Source organism: Aythya ferina (genome assembly GCF_964211825.1).
Source record: "Aythya ferina genome assembly, chromosome: 2".
Classification (NCBI taxonomy): Eukaryota; Metazoa; Chordata; class Aves; order Anseriformes; family Anatidae; genus Aythya; species Aythya ferina.
In genome coordinates, this window is record NC_140297.1 from 111,300,738 (window position 1) to 111,324,794 (window position 24,057).

General features: G+C 41.8%; 1 protein-coding gene across 10 annotated transcripts in view; it reads left to right on the forward strand.

Moving 5' to 3' along the window:
- Positions 1-24,057, forward strand: part of GREB1L (GREB1 like retinoic acid receptor coactivator) — a 126,756-nt gene that overhangs the window by 29,200 nt on the left and 73,499 nt on the right. For 8 of the 10 annotated variants that reach the window (XM_084509573.1, XM_084509581.1, XM_084509574.1 and 5 more), the window contains exon 2: positions 23,121-23,224. The gene's annotated coding sequence lies outside the window, so the exon portion shown is untranslated. Of the gene's footprint in view, positions 1-7,484; positions 7,506-21,470; positions 21,493-23,120; positions 23,225-24,057 lie in introns of those variants that run through there. The other 2 variants (XM_084509577.1, XM_084509579.1) reach the window with 2 other exon arrangements.

The window sequence follows — 24,057 nt, forward strand, 5'->3', positions numbered from 1 at the left end:
TGGTATGGCAAATGAAATCTGAGAAGCATTTCTAAGTTAAATACAGTAAAATGAGTATTCTCAAAAAGTATTTGAGAAGAAAACCAGCTCTTCCCTTCTTTTCCTGTGCCTTCACCCAACATCACTCTTGGCACCCTAGGAGCCTATTCATATATAAAGCTTTGTTCTTCTTGTGGGACTGGTATTTAGTTAAATCCTTATGTATCATGTTGGCGAGTTGTGAAGGGGCACATCGAAACTTACAAGGTTTATTTACCTTTTCTCTACCCCATGTGTTTGTCCTGCCTGTTTTTGGTGGAGAAAGCAAAAAAAAATGTAGCCTGGGGGGTGGAGTGGGGAAGGGTGCTAAGGGAAAATGTAGCGCTTGACTTCATACAATTTATTTTTCGTTTTAAATCTCATATTTTTATTTGATATTTTGTATTACACAGGATTTGGATTCTCCTTTTTACTTCTTTCAGTGTTCCTCTAGTCCCTAGATTGTGGAAGAGTGCTGTTCATTGCAGCTGTGGGCAATGATAGCTGACTTCTTGAGCCTCCATGCACATTGCAAAATAATAAGGTTCGACTGATTGTAAAATTTACTAAAATATTCAGCATTTCCTAAGAGACCTGCCAATCCAAAATGTTGTTAAATATGAAGATGAGTAGTTGATAGGACTGCTACATGTATCCTCCTTCCCTTCCTTTCCCCCACCCCCTTCTGCTTTACCGATAACTCCGATTCTCTTGAAAAATTTCTTCCTTCCCCACCCAACAAATGCTTTATAGCTTACAAGCATAAGCCATTTCCTAACCTTATCCTCTTTCGACGGAGGTCGTAAAAATTGCTAATGCAAATGATGTTGCCTTCTGTTGTGTGATCCTAGAAGGAAGCGGATCACTGCAATTTATGGGGTACTTACCCTTTTCGGTACATGATGAATGGCTCACTTCAAATGATGTTTTCTCATTGATTTCCTACTATTTATCACCAGAAACGACAGAGCAGGAAGAAGAGCGTTTAAACGTGAAGTTGATTTTGAAGATGACATACGTTTCACGACGGTGTGAAGTCATGGCAATATAGCATTTGTTGCAGTATAGGGGCAAAATAGGTGAAGGCAGATCTTCAAATTTCTCTTTGGATTAGGTGCATCTAAACCCACTTTTTGCTGGTATCTTAGCCTATTTGCCTGCTCAGCCGTAGGGAGAGTGAGGTACTTACTCTGGGTAGATGTTTTCATCACACTTTGTTCTTGAAATAAATGCATAAGATATTTATGTCAAGTTGCTCACTTCTACATTGTCATGCTACTTGGGATAGCTGCATTTGATTCAAGGAAAATCTATGTGCACGTAAGCTCTGAAAGATATTTAGCAACTGACTGAAATAATTTTCTACGTTGCTGATTTCTTTGGCTCCGTAGTACATGATGAATTAGAAGAACCCTTCTTAACCCATTCCATTGTCTGTCAGTTTGGGTTGGGTTGACTTCGAAATGGAAACTGCTTTTTAGGTTCTGCAGTTCTCTGTAAAGTCGTCTTCTCTGTTTTTCCGTGATAATTACTGAGCAAGACCACGTACGAGAAAGCTAAATCAGGGGCAGATATAATCCCTGAAAATGTAGTTGATTTTAAATAAACTAGAGTAGAAAATTGAGACATTTCCTTGCAATCTGGGATAGCTTGTTTCAATTTATAACCGTATTGCAACTTTGCTGCTTGTACAATTAGCTTAAATTTCGTTAACATGACAGTCTTTGAACACTTCACTTACAGGTCTGCAATAAATAAAATTGTTTAATCTTCTTGAGGTGCTAGCGTCTAAACTTGTTTGTATTTAGCATTTCCACAGAATCTAGTGGTGGATAACTTGCTAGCAGAAATGAGGCTACTATGTAGACTAGGAAAAAAAAAAGTGTTTCAAAATTCATTTTAATAGCTACTGTTGCAAGTTGGTTTACTTTCACATGGGCATAAACTGAATTTTGAAGAAAATGCACTAAATGAAATGGCCTGCCGAGGTGAAGTGTACCTGCTCTAGAGAACTTGTAATAGTTGTATTTTAACATTCACTATGTAACAGCGTATTTTCTTGCATTATTTATGAGATGTGATGGTAGGTGTACCCAGTAAGGTGTTTTTTTTTGTTTGTTTGCTTGTTTTTTAAGAACAAACTCACTTTACTTTGTTTGGACTTCATGTAGACAACGTGGGTGATGAATGAACTTTGCAGATTTTCAAGTCTGCTCGGCTCGTGTCATTTCTTTCTCTTTCTCTGAAAACTGTTGTGTATAAATCTGTGAGCAGTCTACCAGGCTGCATACAGGTGATTGGAAAAAATATTCTTGTTGTTCACTTCCTCTACTAAGTGTTATGGAATTGGTCTTCAAATACTTCGAGTGCAGACCCACAGCAATGTAGCATGGAGGAAAAAGAAAAAGCAGATATTATAATAGCTCTTGACTCATATTTGCTCCGAAATGGACTTGCTATGAAGAAAAAGTTTTATCTAAACTACAAAGTCCTTTTATGTAAAATCGTTGCTTTCCAGAATTAATATTACCAAGCGTGTCATGCTTAACTTCAGCGTTTTCCTGTCCAGCTGTGGTTACTCTGAAAAGAAAGGCTCTGAGATGTGTGTGAGGACACCTCGCACAAAATAATAACAGTGAAAATAGTTGCCAGCCTTGCAGATCACTGGATTATGTTTAATTCACTCACTGGGGTAAATGTTGCCCTATAAAGGGTTACATCAATTCCCACCGTGTTCAAGTGGAGATGCTGCAGTTAGTGACTAATCTACAATCTCTTTGGCCAGGGATGCTGATGGGGCGGACACTGAGTCGTGTAGGATTTTATGAAGAGTAATTGCAGCTTTACATCTGTGCAGTGCTGTGACTTCACAGATAATTGAAAACATACCTTTAAAGCTCAAAAATGCCAGCATGCTTGCTAGAAGGCAAGGAACAAACCCTATATCATTACTTTATCCTTACCCATACCTGGGGTAGAAAAAGCAAAGGAAAACCAGCTTCTTCTGCCGTACTTCATCTCCACGAAAAACAACCGTAATTCATCTCAACATATCGGCTTTTATTTCTAACTTAGTGTTTGGTGCACAGGCTTGAGTGGCAGAGAACAAAATGTGCTTTTTGAAGATAAGAAATGTTTTAAATGTTCATGATGAGAACAGCGCGCACTGAACAAGCTCAAATCATTCAGACACCTCTTTAAATTTCAGACGCTGAATTTAAGTGACTTGAAATTGAGCTGAAGTAACAATACAAAAATATATAGAGTTTTTTTTTATAAATCCAGCTTCTATAATTTATATTCGTATCATACACCAAGCAGCTGCTGATGGCAAGTCTCTAAGTGACTGGCCCAAAATCTGAGCCTAATAATATTTTGGGATGAACTGTTCCCAGTCCTTGCTCTTTGAGACCAGCCGTGTCTCTGACAATGGTAGAAACATCTGTACTTAGTCTCGTAGTATCTTTCACCCCTCTATTACCTACCTTACACTGCTAATATGTGAACATAAGAACTGACTCTCAGATAACAAAACCTCTGATGTAGGTTCTTGACGAATTGTGGCGATGCTACCCACTTCTTTTAAGACCTTTGCAGTAACTTTTGACAAAGATTCGTGGAACTGTAGACCTTGCTGAAAAATATCTCCCCGAATTATTAAAAATACATCCAACTAATAGCTTAGAGGCGAAATTCTTGTGGAGCTTTGGATTAGATGGACCCTTTTCCTTGTTCAAATAATGTATACAAATAATCTTAAATTATAAATTAGTAGCTTGTAGAGAACTTCCAGTAACACTTATATTTCTTCTCTGCTTGTCTTTTAGACAGTAAATGAGAAAACCCTTGTGAGGAACCATGTCCTCATTGTCAGTAATTTTACCAGGGTTTTTTATTTTTGTTGAGAGAAGAATTAAAAAGATGATTCAACGAGGCTGTGTTATCTCTAAATACCATTACAGTTCACTACCGGTCCTGGTTCAAAGTCTTTTGTTACTGTAGCCTAAAAAACATTTCTTTTTTTCATTGAAGCTGAAAGCTTGACCAGAGGTTTCTGTTGTAAATGAGAATTACTGCTTCGAGCTCCAAGAAAGATGTGTTTTGCTAGCTGTGTGCCATGGAGAAGAGCACTCATCTGCTGTTCCTTTCCAAGGTGCCAAGTTACGTGTTTTCAGAAGATGCAGCTCAATCTGCATGCAAAAAGTCAGAGGAACTGCCATAGTGTGCTTCCTCTGGCTTGTACCTCGCTTCCTAGTACAACTAAATATTGAATAAAGCTTTTACTGTATTTTTTTTATGTTTATCCTACATCTTGTGGTTTTTCTCTGTAGTTTTCTGTTACATCTGACGCAAGTTTTAGTTGTGTATTGTTTTGTAGCTCCTAGTTTATTATTTTTTTTTTTATTATCGTTATTATTTTTTGTGAAAGGGCAAAACTTTGGGCATATAGATGAATCGGCGAAGAAGAAAAGTGGCATGTTGTGTCATAAAGCTTCTTCATCACTGTCATCCATCTCCAGGATAGAAATGCATGCTGCTTCCAAAAACAAACTGACAAGTATATTTGTGTTTAGCAAGGGACGTGTGACTTATTTTTGGGCACCAGAACTGTAATCACGCACTCCATAAAATTCCCTGCTTGGATGAAGTTCAAAACAGCTTGTTTATCAGCGTAGCAAGGGAGAATTCCTTCTTACTGTGAAGGAAAAGAGTTCATGGGGTCCGGCAGATAACTGACTGGTTGAAAACCCACTCAGAGGGTCCGTATAGAGAAGGCATTGATTAAAATAGTGTTTTATATATATTTTTTTTTTTTGGTAGTCTAGAAGTCATGCATCTTTGAGCTGGACCTTTTCTGCTGGCATCAGCTTTCTCTGTCATGTTCTTCAGGAGACTGCAGTGCCATTGCATTGGGGGCCAGCTCCAGCTCATGGTGTAGGTAGGACTACATCTATCCCTAGCACAACCTTGAAAATTGTCATACCAAGTATCACGGCATTTGATTACGAGGCAAATGGACCTCAGCTTCCCAAACAGATTCCTCATTTCTTGCAACACCTTGCATCCAGACTCTGCTAGCTGATGACTCAGTGCCCAGGAAGCACTTAGGGAAATGTTTTGCACTTGCTCTTGTGACAGCTACCACCAGCAAAAACCACCCTGAGTTCTGTGCTCCCTGAATTTCATCTGACTGAATGCACATCTACATCCTACTTCCTAGGATCAAACAGAAAAGGCATGAGCATGTTTTTTCTTAATTATGTCTCTTCATCAGTGCACTGTGAAGGTACCCACAGTTGACTTCAGAAAAAAGGTGGTCTTTGAGAGGCACCAAAAAGCTTCACATCGGGTACCCCGTCCCCTTTTCAGAATGAGCTCCTGTGGAGCTGTGTTCTGCTGGACACCTGGGTCTCCTTGAGGACAGACAGATCTGTTTTGTTTCTTGAGGGGGGCTTTTTAGCTGAACGAGGAATGGGAAAATTGAGCGCATGATCTGAGGAAAAGAAGTTTGAACGAGGTTTTGATTTCTTGGAATTTGCAGGAATTGCCCATAAGACTGGGAGGAGTGTGTTTTCCTGGGGGCTCCCCGCTCTGCCGTGTGAGATGGCTGTGGAAAAATCTGGGAGATGATAAATCTGGGAGATAAGTATCTGGGGAGCAGTACAGCTGCTGCAGGCAGAGACACCAACCAAAACTGCAAGCAGGGATTTGTTTTTCTTTCTGGTTTATGGTACCTACGGGCTCTGGACTTGATATCAGGAAATTAGTCTTACTAATTTGAGGCAAATATGTAACTAATAGCTTGTAATTGTTTGAGAGCTATTTACTACCAGTCACGGTTTTGTTCCCATTCTTGTTTGTTCTTATTTCATGGCTATACCCAAGAATAAAAGTACTTTGAAATCTGCGCTGTTCTTCGGAGTTCTGCATGCTTTCAGCTTTGGTATGCTTTGACTGGAAGCGAGAAGATAATAAAACAACAATAACAAAGTTCGGGGATATTTTTTTTTTCCTTCCCAGTCTTGAATTAACGGGAGTATCAACATCTGTGACCGCTGTAGCAGTAATTCTGACAGGACCCTGACAAAGTGCTTCACCGAGCAGGAGTGAGGTGACATTGATCCTGCTTCTGCCTCTTTGGAGATTTGCCACTGGTGTAGCTGACCACACAGTTAGAGCCCACGTTTCCTCCTGTAAGTGACTCTGAACACTTGCATTCTCGTAAAATACCAGCGAAGAGACACGGAGATCTTTCTCCGGGTTGTGGCCTGCAGTCTTCTCTGCAGAAGGAACACGCGGTTTTCTTGCTCTTGCTCTGACGTGAACGTTATTTACCTTACAGACTGCTCCAGCCTGGCTGGTAGCCCCTAAAATTTCATGCAGTTTATGGAAAGAATACTGCATTTACTTTTTGGACAGCTAATTTTACTGAATTGATTTTATACGTCAGAGGGAAAAACGCTAACTAGATTTCTTGGTGTAACTGAGTGAAATAAGTACGTGGGGAATTGTTCAGGGCCAGAGAGCATGCACAATTATTTTTATAGGGGGTAAGTCCTAAACTAAGCAGTCAAGGATGGAGTGGCATAGATAAACCAAGGGGTTATTGAGCTCCTGTGTCTTGAATGAAGCTGCCTTCCTTGGCCTTTCCCAGTGAGAGACAACACAGGCTCTAGCAGGCTTTTGCTTTGGTGGTTACATTTGTGAGGCAGAGGTCTGTACAGATTGTGGCCTGATTTATGTTTAAAATAGGACACCAAGAACGGTGTCAGACCTCCCTGGCTGGGAGCAGTTCCCAGAGTGCCATGCCCTAGTCCTCTCTGACCTGGACTCGTTTCCTCCATGGCCAGCAGTTGTCAAAGAGTTAGAGCTGTAGAAGGAATGGATAACACCATTTTCTCCTCTGTGAGTGCAGAAAAGAATTAAATGGGCATATAATTTTACCCAAGTCTTTTCCATATCTTTTTTGGGGGAAGGTGAGGGGTATAAATGGACAGGAACTACAAGATAATCTAAATATATATATGTATATAACACAAATATGTTCTCACATTGGGAAAAATAGTATTTTGTCTATTAAGTGCATCTTTTTGGAGAAGTATGCAGAATGTTTTTTCTTTATATAAGGATTTCTGTGGTGAATTGCACCAAAGCAGCATCCTCACAGACACATTACTAGGGTAGAGTTTGGGTTGGTCTGTTGTATGTAGTACCCTCCTTAAGAAGGCATTTTTAACTTTTTTCCCACTCAGAAACTGAAATTCCTCACGATCTTCACAAGTAAATATGTTAGAACTTGGGGGAGGTAGGGAGGAGGAGGTGCTTCAAACTGTTTTGCAAGAAATACTATTTTATTTCTATTAGTTAGGAATACTTTGCAGACACATCCACGATTAAGAGTGAAGGAAAGGAGACCTGGGTGTATGATCCTGCTCACAAAGAAGAGTGAAGATGGAAACAAACCATAATTCAGTTCAGAAAGCATAGTATGTCTAAAACTTTACCCTCTAAAACTTCTCTCCCTTCAGTGTGTAATAATGCTAACTCTGTCTTCTCTACAATTTGTCTGGATTTTAAATCAGATCAGCGTAATTAGCTAACTTTACTTATTAGCTTGAGCTGACTCTAGCTGGACAATGGTTGAATTGGTTGCCATTATATTTGTTTAACTGCTGTAAAGTAAGTTTCTAACAATGGGTTCCTACACTTAAATAGCACTGCCAAGCACTGGTGCCCTATCAATCATTCAGACCTTTCCCTCCTGCTGTCTGCTCTGATAGACAGTTCTGCTGATGGGGATGCTCTGGAAGAAGAGATCAGGAAGAAGGGATGATGGATAAAGGCCATCTCCTGTCTTGAGAGGAAATCAGAAAAATCCTTTCTTTCACTATCAACAAGCTGCTTTGTCAAGGTGTCAGAAGATTAATTATGCTCATGCAAGGAGCGAGAGCAACTTTTTCCCCTTGTTTTGGTGGCATTCTTCTGAACGGTGACAGAAAACTGCAAAGAAAGAGGCTTAAGAGATTTCAGTGCTGTAACATCACTGTCCTGTAAGCATTTGTAAGGCTCTTAGGCATACGTCCACGATGCTGTGAGGTTCTGCCAGTGACTGATTGATCAAAGTATTTGTTTCAAGTGTAGTACTGACTTGATCCCATGAAACATTAGGTGCCAGCCGCTGCTGAAGTCTGTCAGCATTGTGGGTTTTTTAGGTTTTCTGAAGATGAAGCTTTCATGGAAGAGATGTGGAAAACCTTTCCATAGCAGAACCATGAATGCAAAAGCATGCAACTGCGCATTAGTTTTTGAAGTTTCTAAATCTTCAGTGACAAGGAAAATCTCCAATAAGTGATTGTGGAGTACTTTTTTTTTTTTTTTTAATTATTGGAGCTGTGGACCTCTGTTTAATAATTTATTTTATCCATTGCCCTTTTGTACGTTTTAAAGAAACTAAATGTAGACTATAATAAATGAGTGATCTCACATTTTGAATAAAATGTGAATTAAATGAATAAAATGTGTTGATTTGAATTCTGAACTGAATAGGTTTCAGTTAGGAAAAAAAAAAAAGTTGGAAAAAAAAAACACTAAAATTTGAGGCTATTTTGGCTATGTTACTTCTTCAAAAAGCTCTCTAAATGTTGCACAAAGTATTTCATTGAGGGGACTCCATTGGTCTGGCACGATATGTGACTTAGTCCTGTGCTCAGATGGGGAGCATTTTTTTGATCTGTTGATTTTATTTTTTTCTTGGAAGGGTTAAGTCTTGGACAAATAAAAGGGAATTGGAGACTTAAAGAGCCACATCACTAGTTTAGTTGTGTGTCTCTGGAATAGTTTTGATGTTTGCCATGGTAGACTACGAGTATTGATGGCTGGTTTTTGGTTTGTTGTGTTTTATTGTTTTATTTTATTTATTTATTTATTATTTTTGGTGCAGCTTTCCTTCAAATTAATATCATTTTAAAATTGCTGACCTCTAGTACACTATAGTCGAAACAGTAACAAAACCAAACATTTTAAACATGGATGTGCCTGACCTTGAAATGCTGCTGATAAAAGCTAATGCTGTTAAATTGCATGCCAAATTAACCCTCATTTCCAAATGCTTTGTGTGTGCGTTTCCTGTAGGATAGGCTTTGATCCTGCAAAGTAACACTTCTTTTACAATCAGTTATTTTTTAATGAAGGAAAATCAATGAACAGGTTTCAATGCCTGATTTCAGTGGCAGCGAAATGACATTTTTTCTTTCGTGTCCCTCTGCCACGGTGCTTTGTCTACTGTATCGAATGCCTGACATGAATAATTGCCTCAGCGTGGAGGTAACACTTATTTTCAGCTTGAATCTTTATTTTAACATGTTGAAACCTCATTAAGGATTACAAGGTCATGTGAGGAAGGCACAGGAAACTGGATAACGGGATGGGCAGCGAATAACTTTTTGAAGAAGCTTTTTTAAAAAAAAAAGTTGTACTGAGTCTCTTATCATTAATAAAAATATGGGTTTTGTCTGACTTGAGAGAAGAACATTGCTTGCCTCACACTTTTTTTTTTTTTTTTCTTGAAACATCCAATTTCATATCATTTTTGCAGGTATCCATTGTGGAGCACAAACTGTATTGCTTTGTGTTTGTTTTTAATCCAGAAGTTACATTGCTGGAGCATCTCCCTGCACAGTCTGTGAGTTTTCATTTGCATCGTCTGAGGGGTACAGCCTTTGTGTGGGGTTTAACAGGACATAACACTGTGCCTTTCTGGCTTGGCGGGCCCGTGTGAGTAGCCTTGTGGTGTAAACCCCACTGAAATGGGGCAACAAGCACGCGCAGAGGTTGTTCACATAGCACTTCTGCTGGTTTTTATCTGCCGAAGACCTCGCGGGTTTTCATTTTGAAATGAGAGCAGGTCATCTTCTTACCCCCCGACAAATGAACTGCATCAATTCATTTGAAGGGGATGTGATCTTCCTGTGTGAACTTTGGAGGGAAGCACTCACAGGCCATAAAGTGAATCACCCGTCTCCCCGGGCTCGAGCTGAAACCTCGGCCGTCTCCCTGACATCTCCTCGAGGACGTTCAGCTGCCAGCCTGAGCTCGGCCCGATGAAGACGCTTGGTGTCCATCCCTCCCTCACAGAGAGCCTTCCTCCCCCATGTCCATGGTGGGGTGCTTTTGTTCTTTCATTTTTTTTGGGGGGGAACACAGGTTTTCTCCTCCTATCGTCGCTACTTCAAGCTCTTGTTCTCTGGCCTGGCCAAATGGAGGCTGGTGCTTGCTCTGGGTGAAAATTGTTTTCTGAGCCCGTCACTTTGATTGTGTTACCTTTCTTTTTCTTTTTCTTTTTCTTTTTTTTTTTTTTTTTTTTTTTTGCATTCCTCTGTTGGCATTTTCTTGTCTTTATAGCATCGAACCTAAGCTCTTTATCTTCTCTTTCAAGGCCCTCAAGTCCCTGAGGGTTTTTTTTTTTTTCTCTCCATTATCTGCCCCTTGTCTCTCCTTGTTATTGAGATGTCAGCCCTGGGACCCATTCAGCCCTCAGTGCCTAATGGGGCAGACACAGCCGACCTTGATCTAGGGCCAGGCCAGCTCTGGGCTTGGATTTTGGCATTAGCCAGCATAGTCCAGGGCCCTGTCCTCTGGGCATGGGGGGTGTTTGTGTTCCTCGTGTGCCTCCGTGTCTCATGTGGAAACTTTGGGCAGGAGCTGACCTTGAGGTCTGCGCAGCGCCTTTCCTGGCACATACACTGCGGGCTCTGAGGTAATACAAATAACGAAAAAAGTATCTCGTGTTTTACATACTTTGGCATTGGATTCTGACCATTTTAGAGCCTCGAGGGTTGGGGAGGTGAGGAGAGTTAAGGCTGAATTTTGCCAAGGCTTTGTTTTGTATGCTTGGTGTGTGTTTTGGGAGGGCTTAGTGAAGCACCCTCCTTCCATTTTCTGAGGCGAACCGACGCTACCTCAGCGTACTAAACCTCGGTGCACGGCTCTCCCTGCGAGCCCACGTGGCTCTCAGCCCGTTTCTGAGGACCCTGATCTTTCCTTTAGGAAAATTTAGAGGCCAAGCTCTGAGCTGGTGCTGGATTGTGAGGGTTTTATGGCTGTATGAGTGGAAGAAAAGGGGAGGCCTTCCCTTCCTCTGCAGAGGGAACGGGCCGACCATGGCAGCGCTGAAATGGTGCCTGGGAGAGGTGTCTGGAGGCCTCATCCCGCTCCTGCCTTCAGGACCGTCGCCAGTGCTTGTGTTAAAATATGTGTTTAAAATGTTAAAATGCTAGAGGAGGAGTTAAAAGGGGTATGGTAGAGGAGGAGATAAAAGGGTGGTGGGGTACAGCCTTGGGTACCGTTGTGTTATAAGCGCAGGAACCTCAGGAAAATGCTAATAGGGAGAGGAAGAGTTGAAAGCTTTTACTACTCTTCAGCAGTGGTTTTTGTTTTTGTTTTTTTTTTCTTTTCTGAGAATTTAAGAGAAAATGAATTCTGCCGAAGTGACCTCTTTTTCACCTCTTCCTGGCTTTTGAAAAGCCTGTGTTCCCTGAGCCGTCCACACAAACACTTACCCAAATAATGAAAAATCCAAGTGCACATGCTCCAAGGGACAGTTAAGCATCGCTGCTATTATGTTAGAGGGCAGTAGTTCCCAAGGAAAATTGATTTTTTTTTCCATTTTAATAACTTTAAAATGCTCTCAGTCTGCAGAAGGAAAATGTATAACCCTAAATAACTAACTAGAAGCTTTTTGAAGCTAAGAACCTCAGTGCTACTCTCCTGTTGCATGTGTTTTCCCGTGACTAAGGGTTTTGTTGAAACCTAAAAAAAAAAAATATTTAGAAAGGGATAAAGTATCTGATCTTGGTAAGTCCTGTGCTTTTCTGTAGAAGTACAAGGCAATTGAAGATGCTGGTTTTTCTTTTGAAAATTAGGTCTCCAGCAGACAAAATGTGAGTCTCAAAAGAGAGTGTTCTGGAAAGGAAGTGAACTTGGAAAAAATGGGCAACCGAATAGGATTTTATGTTGTTTTTTTTTAACCTTCCTTTTAGCACAGAGTATTTTTGCTACACTTGCTGATCCAGTTGCTTCAGTGTCATTGTAGAACAATTTTTTTCTTCCCATAGTCACGGAGGAGTGATCTGCAACATCTTCTTGGTATTTGGCATTACATAAGGCACTTGCATCTCTGCCTTCATAATGAGAGCATTTCCATGGACTTTTCCTTAAAGTTTTGGAAAAGTGAGAACAAGTATTTCCCTGCTTTGGCAGATGAGTGGATGGCACCTTGCAATAAAATCTGTTTTGCTGACATCCCCGTCGTGTCTTTTTGTATTTGTCAGGGAGGAATCCCTGGGCACAGGCTTGTTTTCTGTGCAAACACTGGGAGAATGTGGGGACCAAAAAGGTTGAGCTGACCCTACGTGCTGGCCTGTTCTCTGCCGCTGACTGACATGTTTCAAAGGTTAAACTAACCGCGGATGAAATGTAATCAGTAGTGCACTGGATCCTTTCCAGATCACACTGGAGGGGTGCAATAACCAGCACTGTTAGCTTTGGGAGAGCCAGAGAGCCAGAGGTCATTACCTGTATGCGTCTGAGCATGAGGAACCCACTGCCTTTCCTGCTACCTCCCACGTATGTTTATTTAAATCTTATCTGGAATTGTTATCCTGCTGGCCTCTGGTTTTCCAAAAAGAAAAATGGCTGTTTGTTCCTCTTATACTGTAATTTTCATCTTTCTGTTGGTTTCTCAGGGTTTCCCAAAGATCTCAAACCCTGTCATTAGCTGAGATCTGGATTGGTACTCAGGGAAGAAGAAAAAACTGCAAGAAGGAGTTGCTGTTTTCTCAGAGGGCGGCCAAAATAGGCCAGGGTAAACCAGACAGTACTCTAAAGAAAGAACTGTGCTGCATCAGCAGAGGAAAGATGATCTTGGTAGGGTTTCCTTCTTCTTGTAGCTGGGAAAAGAGCTGGTGTGGTGGGAAACTGGTAAGGGACAGAGAGCAAACATGGGAGGACAAGGTGGAATAGGAGCAACAAAGTGAAGATAGCATCTGTGAGAATTGATGTCCTGCTTCTTTCCATCCTCAACCACGCATTTTCCCCAACTCCATCTCCCATTCGTGCAGTGCTTTCAGTCCTTCGTATTCAGATCTGTGGCAGGAGTCTGCTCTCAGCATCAGATAAAAAGGCTTTCTGGAAGGCACCAGAAGCGTGCAGCATATGGTGGGGAAGTCCTGCTTATTGTCACAGTAGGGATTTCAGGGGTGACAGGCAGGGAAGCCAGTATTTCTCTCCCTACTTAGCGTTGACACAACCTGTTCTCAGAAACTGCCTGTACAACAAAGATATAATAAGTGGGGAACAAAACGTTGTCTCGCTTTTGAATTCAGTGAAAAGGTTCCCACTCCACAGAGCATGTTGTTTTCCTTCTAGACCTGTGTGTGGGTACGGCCTTGAAAGCCAGCACATCCAGCAGCAGCGGAGCCTTTTCCTGGGAAGGACAGGGGGTACAGACGGGGATGTCCGTTTCGCAGCAAGTCAGGCTTAATAGAGCTGTAGAGAGGATTAGATTGCTAAATGCCTTTGTGTGTAGTCCTGATTGTGAAGTTATAATTAACAGCTGGGAATATGAATGCCTTTTCTTTTCCAGGCTCTCTCTCTGGGTTTCTCAGTCGATGCATTTTGCAGTGGTTTCTAAAGCAGCCCTGGCAAGAACAGAGGTCTGTACTGGTTTAAAGGAAGGTAGGCTCTGTCCTGAGGAGTTCAGTGTAAGTAGGTTATGATGTCAGAAGGAGAAAATGCTGTTACTCTCCTCATCCCACCTTTAGCAGACTCTCTCGGGATTGTAATCACAAGCAGAGAGCCCCTTATCAGTGTTGCCATCCGCTGCTCCCCTCCTGTACTTCAGCAGTAGAATGATTTTTTCCTTATTTCCGAGTCTTTGTGAGGTCTCCTTTCTATTTCAGTGTGTGTGAGAGAGAACAAGGAGATCCCTTCGTTTTCTTATGAAATTCTTCTTTTTGAAAACCCTCTTCTTGCCTAGACTGATTATTTTTTTTTTCTCTTTCAATCCATGCCAGAGCACTGGAGATGTGGAAGAACTGATCCTTTCCCAGTCCCGTGTCTTTCATCTAGGCCTTTGTCTACGCCAGATTTCTTTTTAATTGTTCGAAGAGCGATTTGTTTCATTTCTCCACCAACCTTCAAGTAAAATGCTTCAATATGTATTTTCAGAAACGCACCTGGACTTCTGGCATGCCAGGCAGCGTCTGCATGAGACATAGTGTCTGTGCGGATGGTTTCTGCCGCACCAGGATAACTGTTCTCCTGTCTGGTATTTGTGGCCCACATTTTTGCTCAAGTGTGCCACTTCAGGGAGCTCTGTGGATGTCTTCGTTTGGAGGGCTTTTCAGCAAAAGCAGCATTAATGTGGAAGAGATTGTAGACCTTGACTGCAGTCTTAGAGGATGAGTCCCTCCACCTCCCAGATGTTCAGTCAGATGCCCAGAGCCATGGTCGGGCTGTCCCAGCTCAGGGGACGCTGTGAGTCAGGTGCTTGCCCCTATGTAAAAATAACTAGAATTCCTCAAAGAGATACAGACTTCGAGCATTTTTAGGGAGATCTGGCCGTCCCGTGTGGCCATGAGGAACAGCAGTTAAGCAGCACGTCCTGACAGGGTTTCTGTTTTGCTGGATGGTTGTAGTGATGGGGGAACCCAGAGCAGCAAAACTTGAAGTAACCTTGCTTAGAAAAACCCATGGTGACTGAAATATGGCATCTGCTTGGATTAAATGTCGGAGCATTTCTTTGAATATTCTGAGCTGATCGGCTTGCCCTTGCGCTTAGAGTACTCTGCCACTTTTGTCAGATGCTTTAAAAAATCACTAATGAACTTTCAAGCATATAGAATGCTTTATTGTGTACTGGACAAGACAAAATTGTGGCAAACTTTCCAATTTTAGCCTGGCAACTTTTCTCTCTCTGTGGTCTCTCTGTTCTTACAGGCTTCTACGTCTCGATTTCGCAGTTTGGTTCTAGTGATGGGAAATATACCCAGACCTGCTTCAGAATAAAAAATCCTTTGAATGCTCAGCTTCTGATAAGGAATGTAATTTAATTCTTTTGCTCACTCACAACGCAGGAAAGAAGTGAGATACGTATGTGTGCAGCATGGAAGGAGGCTGGAGGGAGAGGGAGCCTTCTCATATAGTGACACGACAATCTTTGCAATACGTCCCTCCTCTGCAGGAGTTTTTTTTTTTAAATACAGATAAAATGAATGAATTTTCTGTTCATCAAGCCTAACAAACATGGTAGTCTTTTAACTGAAATCAGTGCCACAGATTTTAAAATCATTATTAGGTCTCTAAAATGCCACAAAGATTCAGAGGCAAAGAGGCTCCTTCGTCTCTTAAATGATATTGCATTGAGGAATGCTTTATTTCAGGAGCTCCTCTAAGTCTCCGCACTGTCACAGCTTCATTGCTTCAGATGTCACTTCAAGTAGGAGTAGTTTTTATAACTACACAGTAAACCCAAGATGGCTTAATGGAAATGATTTCTTCATGTGTCAAAATGACCCCTTTGTTTCTCATTTTACTCTTTTGTTGCCTGCAGCTAATCTGCTTTTGGGTTATCAGATCCAAGCATCTTACAATGCTGACTCTAGCAGTGGTATTCAGCTGGAATGCTGCCTTTTGTTTACTGGTTTTACCAGGCCTCCAGTGCTTTCTTTGGTCATCTGGTGTCTCCACTAATGTGATTTGCACTCCCAGGCTCTGCAGGTAGTCATGGGCTTTTATAAGGGAATTAGACGGAGGCCTGCCACCCTGGTTGCTAATGAATCCACAGGGTATTTTTTGTTTATCTTTCGTTACAATTTTCCAGCTTTTTTTTTTTCCTTTATTTATTTGTTTCTTATTTATTTTTATTTATTTTTTTTTGGAGAACACTGTGATCTGGTTGTGTTTGTTTGTTTGTTTGTTTGTTTTTCTGGAGCTTTTCTCCCCTCTGCTCTCAGACTTCATTTTTTAATGTTGATTTACCTGGCTGTGGTGATGGTCACGTTGTAAATGAAGTACCAAAGCCTATTGATCAAAATGTTTTTTTCTTTTTTTCTTTTTTTTTTTTTCAGGATTTACAAATAAATACAGAAAAAAATGCACAAACACTCAAAACTTCTTGATTACAATAAATAACACATAAAAGTTGTTCCTGGTGCTGCCGAATGTCAAATGGAGAGACAAACCTCTGCCTTCCTTCAGGATTTTTTTTTTCTATTAAAACAGCAGATGTTGGCATATGTAGGGAAGTTGAAGAGTTTTACTTACTGTGCTGCAGCTGGAATTTTAAATTTTGCAAGCACTCCAGAAGCAGATGCAAGTTGAAAAACATCATCAGTGCAGTCGAGTGAAGGACATAGTCAGGTAACTATTGTATTACAGATGTTGCAGAAGCACACAGATCTCTAATTATACCAGAGATTTTTTTAAAAAACATGAAATATATATATATAAATACAGAGAATATATGCTCCAACATCTTGTACTCGTTTTCTAAAGCAGAGGAGAGCGTCGGGCTCTGAGGAGTTAAGCTGGGGAACATGTCAGATGCTGAGAAAGATGCCATTCATTCTATATCCACAACCTCTTACTTAACTGTCCTTGCTGCTTTGAGTGGGGACTAATAGAGTGATTAGGCTTTTTTTTTCAGATTAGGCCTGCCATTTTGCTGTGGCCAGTCTTTGGCTTGCACAAAAACAAGCACAATGTCAATGTTTTTCAAGCTTCCCACCAGTCTAATTAAAGACTCGACTTACAGTGGCAGGATTGGCATGTTTTTATCTCTATGTAAAAGAGTTTTCATTTTCTTCTGTTATTTTAGAATGGAAGACACTGAAATCTGTGATAAAATCAAAGCCTGAAAAGGATTTTGGAAATAAGCAGGCCCTTTTCCAGGCAAAAGTAGATAATATTGAATCTATTGTTACTTACCTCAGGAGCAAATCTATCTGTTTATCCAAGCCTGAAGAATTTAGAGTGATAAGAGTTGTTTCACTGATATGTGGCTTACTGGGTTGAGTCTAAAGAGTAGGAGAAAGCTTTAGAAAAACTAAAATACATGGGCACGTTTCGGCCCTTGCTGTGTGCTGTTGATGCTACAGAATTCAGCTGTGTTGTTGGAGGGGGGTGTACATTTTATATATGTATAAGTTTATATTTTTAACACATTCACCGAGTGTCGGAGCGTTCATTTCTGTTCAAGGAATTGCAGTCATTTTGAGCTGGCGCTTCTGCTCCAGGAAACGTGTCGAAATTCAGGTGCAGGTATTTTTAATAGCGGCCGTATAAAGCAAGAATGTATCGACTGAGTTTTACTGGGCTGACAGCAGCGCTGAAGGTCCTTGTGACCCAGAAGTTTGTGACCCATGAAATCTCCATTTGCCTTCTGTTGGTAACCTATCTGGAAGTACAGGGGACTGAAAAACGCGTCCTGCGTGACCTAGCGCATCGATTATGTATGGGCGGAAAATGATCTTGAGCATATCGCTAAAAATGGGTTTGATAACACAAAATACAAGGGGTAGGGTTAAATCATATTCTTAAGCAAATGTTCTGTCAGCGCAAATTCAGGATAAATGACAGGAAGGAATCGGGCAGCGTTACTTCTAAAAATGGTAAATATTGCGAGGCTCCTGAAAACGAGTCTACAGCACACATGCACGCAGGCAGGCAGATTTTACGGCTCTGTCCAGGGCACAGAAGGAAGATAAATCATGGCCATCCCCCTCTCATTTTTGAAATGGTTCAACCCTGGGGTTTAGCTGAAGGACTTAAGGAGTTTTTGAAGTGCAAATAGACTGGTGAAGGGTAAACCTTTTCAGAGTTTCATTTAGATGGATTTTTTTTTTTTTTCTATGTGGATTTCTGGCACCAGCTGAGATCTGGAAGGCCACGGGATTTTTTTGTTTTTGATCAATCAAGCAAGCAGGACTTGCCATGGGGGTGTACATTCTCTGCATACGTATTGATCCTATTGTGTTTAAAAGTAGTTAATTTAATCGGGGCTTTTTGAAACCTTCCTCGGTAAGACTTGCATTAATGGAGCTGTCATTTCAAGGTCATGTTTCAGTGTCAATAACTTCATAGTAACGGCAGAAGTTACCTGTGAGAGCAATATTCAGTTATTCCACATTAAAATAGAACTGGTTTTTACAAATGGACATGTAAAAATATTCAGTGTTAATCGAACAGTGTTGTTCCCATCAAATGAGAGATTTTCGGAGCAGTCTGCTGTTACTAAATACATCGACACAAACCATGGAGTTATTATTCATCGTAGTTTGGATCCATAACCTTGGCCTGAACCCTTCTGTAGGGAGTTTGACTCCAAGAACCCATTTTGCATCTTGGCTCTTCTGGCAAGATATTTGTAATGTCAGGGCTTTTATTCGGGGCTCTTTCTAGTAGTTTTGACCTTTTACCTCGCTCTTTCTCTTGTTTAAAACCAGCAGCATGCAGAAGATGGATTGCATATTAACTATAAACACATCTCCCCACTCTGATAAATATTTGGAGATACAACGTGTAAGGCTTGTCCTACGATAAGATGTGTATTCGAGTCTAGGGTATAGATTTTGTAAGGCAGGCTATATTTTACTACTTGGATTCAGATACCAAAGCAGAAGGTGCCTGTAAATCTCCCAAACTTGTTTTTCTCCCTGCTTTCTTGGCAGCTGTGGCATGCCCTGAGCCTTGCCGCTGGCCAAGGGATGCGAATCCAGAGTGATGTGGACTGACTGGGCAGGCTGGGAGGCAGTGGAGAAAAATCATTTATAAAACTCTTTTCAGTTGTGTCCCAATACTGTCATTTCCTACGTTGAATTAAGTGTTTTCTCCAGCTGAACGGGGCATTATCAAACATTTCAGTGCGAGATTACTTGGTGGCTCAGAAAGGGAGAGGAATGGCGAAGGTAGCATGGGGCTGGAGTTGGGATGCCTCCATGGAGGCAGTGTGGTTTCTCTTTGGGAAGGACCAAATGTGGCTGGTTGGTAGTTATTCTCCATATATTGGACATTCAGAAAGGCACTGCGTGGCATCCTATGGGAAAACCACCTACATTAAATGTTACGAATTTCTACCTTACTTCTGTGCCTATGGTTTGGTAGTTGGAGGCTGGCAATGCTAGGAGAGCCCAGCAGAGAGATTCCAGGTCGGGACAGGGACCTAAAACTGTAGCTCACCGCAGTGATAACACAGTTTTAACAAAGGAAAGAGAGAGGTGGTTTCTGGTGTTGTTGATCCTATAAAACATACAACCTCTTCTTCTTCTACCTAAATTAAAAGATGAACCATTACACCTTGCCTGGCATGAGCCACTTGGAGGAAGAAAGTGCTTCTGGGTTCAACTTTTTGATGTTATTTTTTTATTTTTGCAGCTGCTGAGCAGACAGAGAAGCTGAAGTTACTTACTATTAAGAAATACGGCTAAAAAAAAAAAAGCATATTGTGATTTCCCCCAGACTTTACATTAAACAGAAGACGTTTGCTCAGTAGGCCCCCGATCTGGGTCCTGGTTTTACAACTCCAGCTTTTATGTCCATTAGCCTCGCGTGCTGTCAGTCTCACATACTGTAATGATGGTTGTTTCCTGTAGCGTTTGCAAACCGATCATGAGGTGCTGTTTAAAGCTTTGCAGAGAGAGAGGGGATCTCTTCGCAGCTCACTGCAGAGAAAGGATTCGCAGCATTCGTGGCTTCCCTTCTGCTGGTATGTCGCCGGGGGATGTTAATACGAGCTTTTCTTTGTTAAGTAAGGGATTTGTAGCACAAACCATGACTGCTTCTATCCCTACAAGAAGTCCTGTTCCACCAACTGGGTGTATTTTGAAGCAGAGGGTCTTCCATCAGTCGTATCAGGCACGGAGTGTAAGTCTTAGTTTCGCAACAGACATTGTTCTGTAGGCTGGTGTGTGGGCTTTAGCTGCAAAATCTATTGTTGTAATTAAAAGAAAAAATCTAAATTGCGTGTGCTCAAATGTCAAAACAGGGCAGAGCTGTTACTTGCAAATTACAGCTTTATCAAGCGGTTGTGACACTGAAATGATCTTACTCCTCTACCGCTATTTCTTCATCGTATGCACACGCTTGTACTGTGAGTATGTTTAAATTCCTTTACAATTTAACAGAGCGACAGCTGGGCTGTAGGAAGTGTGGATTTTAAGAAAGTAATATTTGCGTTTGGGTGAAAGACTCGCGTACCACGTTGCCGAAAGTGCTGAAAAAGGAGTGCCTTCTTCCTCCGCTAAATTCGGGAGGAATTTCGAGACGGCTTTTGTGTGGAATATTCCCACCCTGTCTGCGCCTCTTAATTTGTATCACATGTAGATTTTACAAAATCCTTCCATGGGGTGCTAAGAGCCAAAAAAAAAAAAAAAAAAAAAAAAAAAAAGTAAGTAAAAAGGCTGTCAACAGCACTAACTACAGCTGCAACAAAACAAATACTCTTTTTGGCCTTTGATTGTGTCATATTCCTTTTCTTTGCAATTGTTTTTCTTTTTTTTTTTTCACTTGGGAGAGGTTTATGGTGCTGTGTCCATCAGGACAGCCCTGTCTTCGGGTTGAAGTTGTATTTCTCTGCGAGTTCCTAGAGGTGATGTTATCTTTTGTTCGCTCAGCAGTATGGTCATTCCTAAGAGCATCTGTCACTTGAGGCAGTGGAAGATGGATGAGTCTCAAGTGAACTGCTGGTTGAAGCAAATGGTGAAAATAAGAAAAGCCGAGGGGGCTGGGGTTTTCCGAGGGGGCAGACAACAAGGAAGCACTGTTAGAAATCAAAAGTAAGCCAGGCAATAGTGGAAGAAAGAGCCAAGATGGATCACACGCTCCCATATCCCACGAGTAGTGGAAACCAAGGCAAGGGCTGATGTGTTCTGAAGAGATCTTCTGTGTCCTGATGAAAATGCCATCAGCTCACCTCCTGCTTGCAAATACGGGAGGACCAGAAGGATGTGATCTGAACATCAGAGGAAGAAATTGTCTTTTTTGTTACGTGGTGCTGTAAGGCCAAGAGAAATCAATACTGCCAATAACCAGGGGAAGGGCTGCCGATGCGTTGTGTTCCTTAGATAGCGAGTGGGAAGCTTTTGGTACTGAGGGGGGGCGTGACAGTGGGAAATAAAAGTCGTTCCTCTCTGTAGGTTAGATTTTGGAAAAGGGGGAAACCTAAAATACGTAGCAGTTTGTATTTCAGACAGCACTCAGCGTTTTAAAACCAGGGAAGACCCAGCACCGTATCTCCGACGCAGCTGGGCTAATCGAGTCGGAGGTTTTAATGGAAAGAAAACGATGGAAAAAAAACCAACACACCCCGAGCCCCAAGAAAACTGCCCCTAAAGTGCTAAGAGGCAAGGCCGGCCCCCCGAAACGAGCAGTGCTCTGTGTTGGCGAAAGCAGCCGGCCGCGAACAAAAGGCGCAGCCCGGTGCGTGTCAAGGTTTGGGAAAAGGTCCAGGAGGATCCGGGCTTGCAAAATTATTTTGTCACACTTATTGGCATTGGTCCATAAGGGGAAGCGCTGGCTGAAAAGGCGAAGAAATTAAGATGATTAGAAGCTTTAAAGCGTCACAAATGGTGGAGTATCTCTCTTCTCAATGGATGTAAATAATAGATGAAAGACTGAGGGTGACAACAAAGGATCAGGGCGTTTAAGAGAATGTGTGCAGCCTGAATAGAGGTCCGTGGCCTAGGGCCAAAGGTCCTAGCTTTGAGTGTAATTAGAAGAAAATACAAAAATGTCATTACTAGCAGGTGAAATGTTCAGCACGTGTCCGAAAAATAGCAATTTCAGACCCGGGAGCTGCTGGAATTGGATTACTGGCGTTCTGTGATCATTAAAGCCTTTGCAGGGCCCTACAGTTTGGCCAGGAGCCGTGCACGGTAACCTTGTTGGCCATCTGGGAGAGATTTGCTGCTGGCGTTGGGGGGGATGCGTGGTGCGGGGTAACATCGGTGGTCCCTGGGAATAGAGTTGTTTAAATGTCTGACCCCGAAACACAAGGATCCTGAACAAAACCCTTCTCCTGGTAAGAGCTAAGGGTTAGAGCTGATGGCCTAAATAGGCTGATTTTTAAAAATAGGAGGAGGGGGAAGAAGCCTGAAGCCGTGTTGCTTTTGATCTTAAAACCTGACTTGTAGACCTGTATCGAAGAGACATGCATTTGTTCTGGTTTTGACGACTGGTCTGAAGCTGTGGCACCAGCCTTAAGCCTAAAATCCCATTTGTGAGCAGTAGGGCAGCTTCCTTTAAATCTTTTGGCTAAATATTGTCTATTTCCATTAAGAAACCAAACCAGCTTGTATGCCTAAGAAAGTCTTGTCAGAGTTGAGTCAATGATAACTTAATTTAAAGCCTGTCCTGATGTTTATTACTGTCCTATGCAGCCCTCAGTGTTTTAGGAGGAACCGCTACAACCTTGTTGTCATTCTGGGTGTTTCATGTGCCTTCTCTTCTATGAACTATAATTTCTGTTAGAAATGAAACTCCTTCATGGGATGTCAGAAAGGAGAGCAGCCAGCCAAGCCTGCCTTCGATCGATTTTGAACATCAATATCTAGTTTGGGGTAGATAACTGCTCTCCCATTCATTTTGTTTCCTTTTTAAACAAAGAGCAGAACGATTATTTCGAAATTATCATTTATTTTTGTTGTGTCTGTTCCGCTTCGATTTCTCATGTTGATGTGGTCAGTTCCTAATATTTCATACAGCAACCAACATCAAAAATGTACAGACACCACGATAAGCTTGTACTTTTCTTCTGCTATAACACAGGGAAGAAGCAATGCAGCTTCAAACAAGTATTCTTATAAATAAAAATATATTTTTATTGCAGTCAGCTTGCACACAGGAATTAAAATAGGAACTTCAGATAAATGCATTAGGGACCTGGATGATGTGACTGACAACTCACCCACTCCATGGCCCTCCCTTCCCCACCCTAGTTCAGTTTTTGCCCCCAGCCCAGGTGTAGATCAGCAGGTTTTCTTGGCTCGTTTTAAATTTATGTTGGAACAACTCATTCTATTTTTTTTTTCTCCCTTCTTATTTTCCAGGTGGTCAGGAGCTACAAACAGCTTCGCAGCAAGGCTTCACAACCTCTTGGCTGCATCCTTTAATCATGACTACATTTCAGATAGGCTAAAAGGAATCTGAGAAGGTACTGTACTTGCCTTTCCTGGCAGAGAATATGTGGGTGTTTGTTTATGTGCTGTGTTTAATGCTTTCAAATGCATCGACTACGTTTTAAGAATGGTGTGGCCTGTAAATAACAATTTTATTTTGCTTTAATCGTGTACAGACTTCAAGTTCTTCAAAGAGGACTGATCTGTGCTTCAATTTTTTCTTATATATCCACAGTGAGCTCAACTTTGTTATTTAATGGCAGTTCTTTTGAAGCTGCAATGATTTTCTTCTGGTATTTTACTTAGAGGCACTGCAAATACCTAAGCTGCTCGCTAAATGTATGTGTTATGCACTTGGAGGGTGGCTGTTTGTTTGTTTGTCCTCTCAAAGGGTTGAAAACAAATGGGAAGAAGAATGCAGATCTTTGTGACGATCAGGCTAGATTTGTGCTTCCAACTGAGATTCCCACAAGCGCGTTTTCTGGCTTCTTAAAGGGGGAGGCTTGTCTCAGTCCACAATATTGGGCTTGCATACTTTCCCGTTGCATTTAAATAGCCGGTGTACCCAGAAGGCTGAAGATGCTTTATGACCTCTTGTATCCCTGGGGCAAGGGCAGCGTGGAGGCCCAGCGGAGCGAGGGGGTCATTGCCACCGCCCAGGCCCCGAGTGGCCCTCGCGGGGTCCCAAAACCTGGCTGCGGGAAGGTTTTTCCGTGGCAACATCTGGACAGTGGTAGAAGTCTGTCAGAGGAGGGGGGAAGCTCCAGCATTTTGCTTCCCCAGGTGCCAGGAGGAAGCAGCCTTCGCCCCGTTGGTGGGGGGGAGGCAGATCCTGCGGCCCTGAAGTTAGGCCTAAACAATTGCGGAG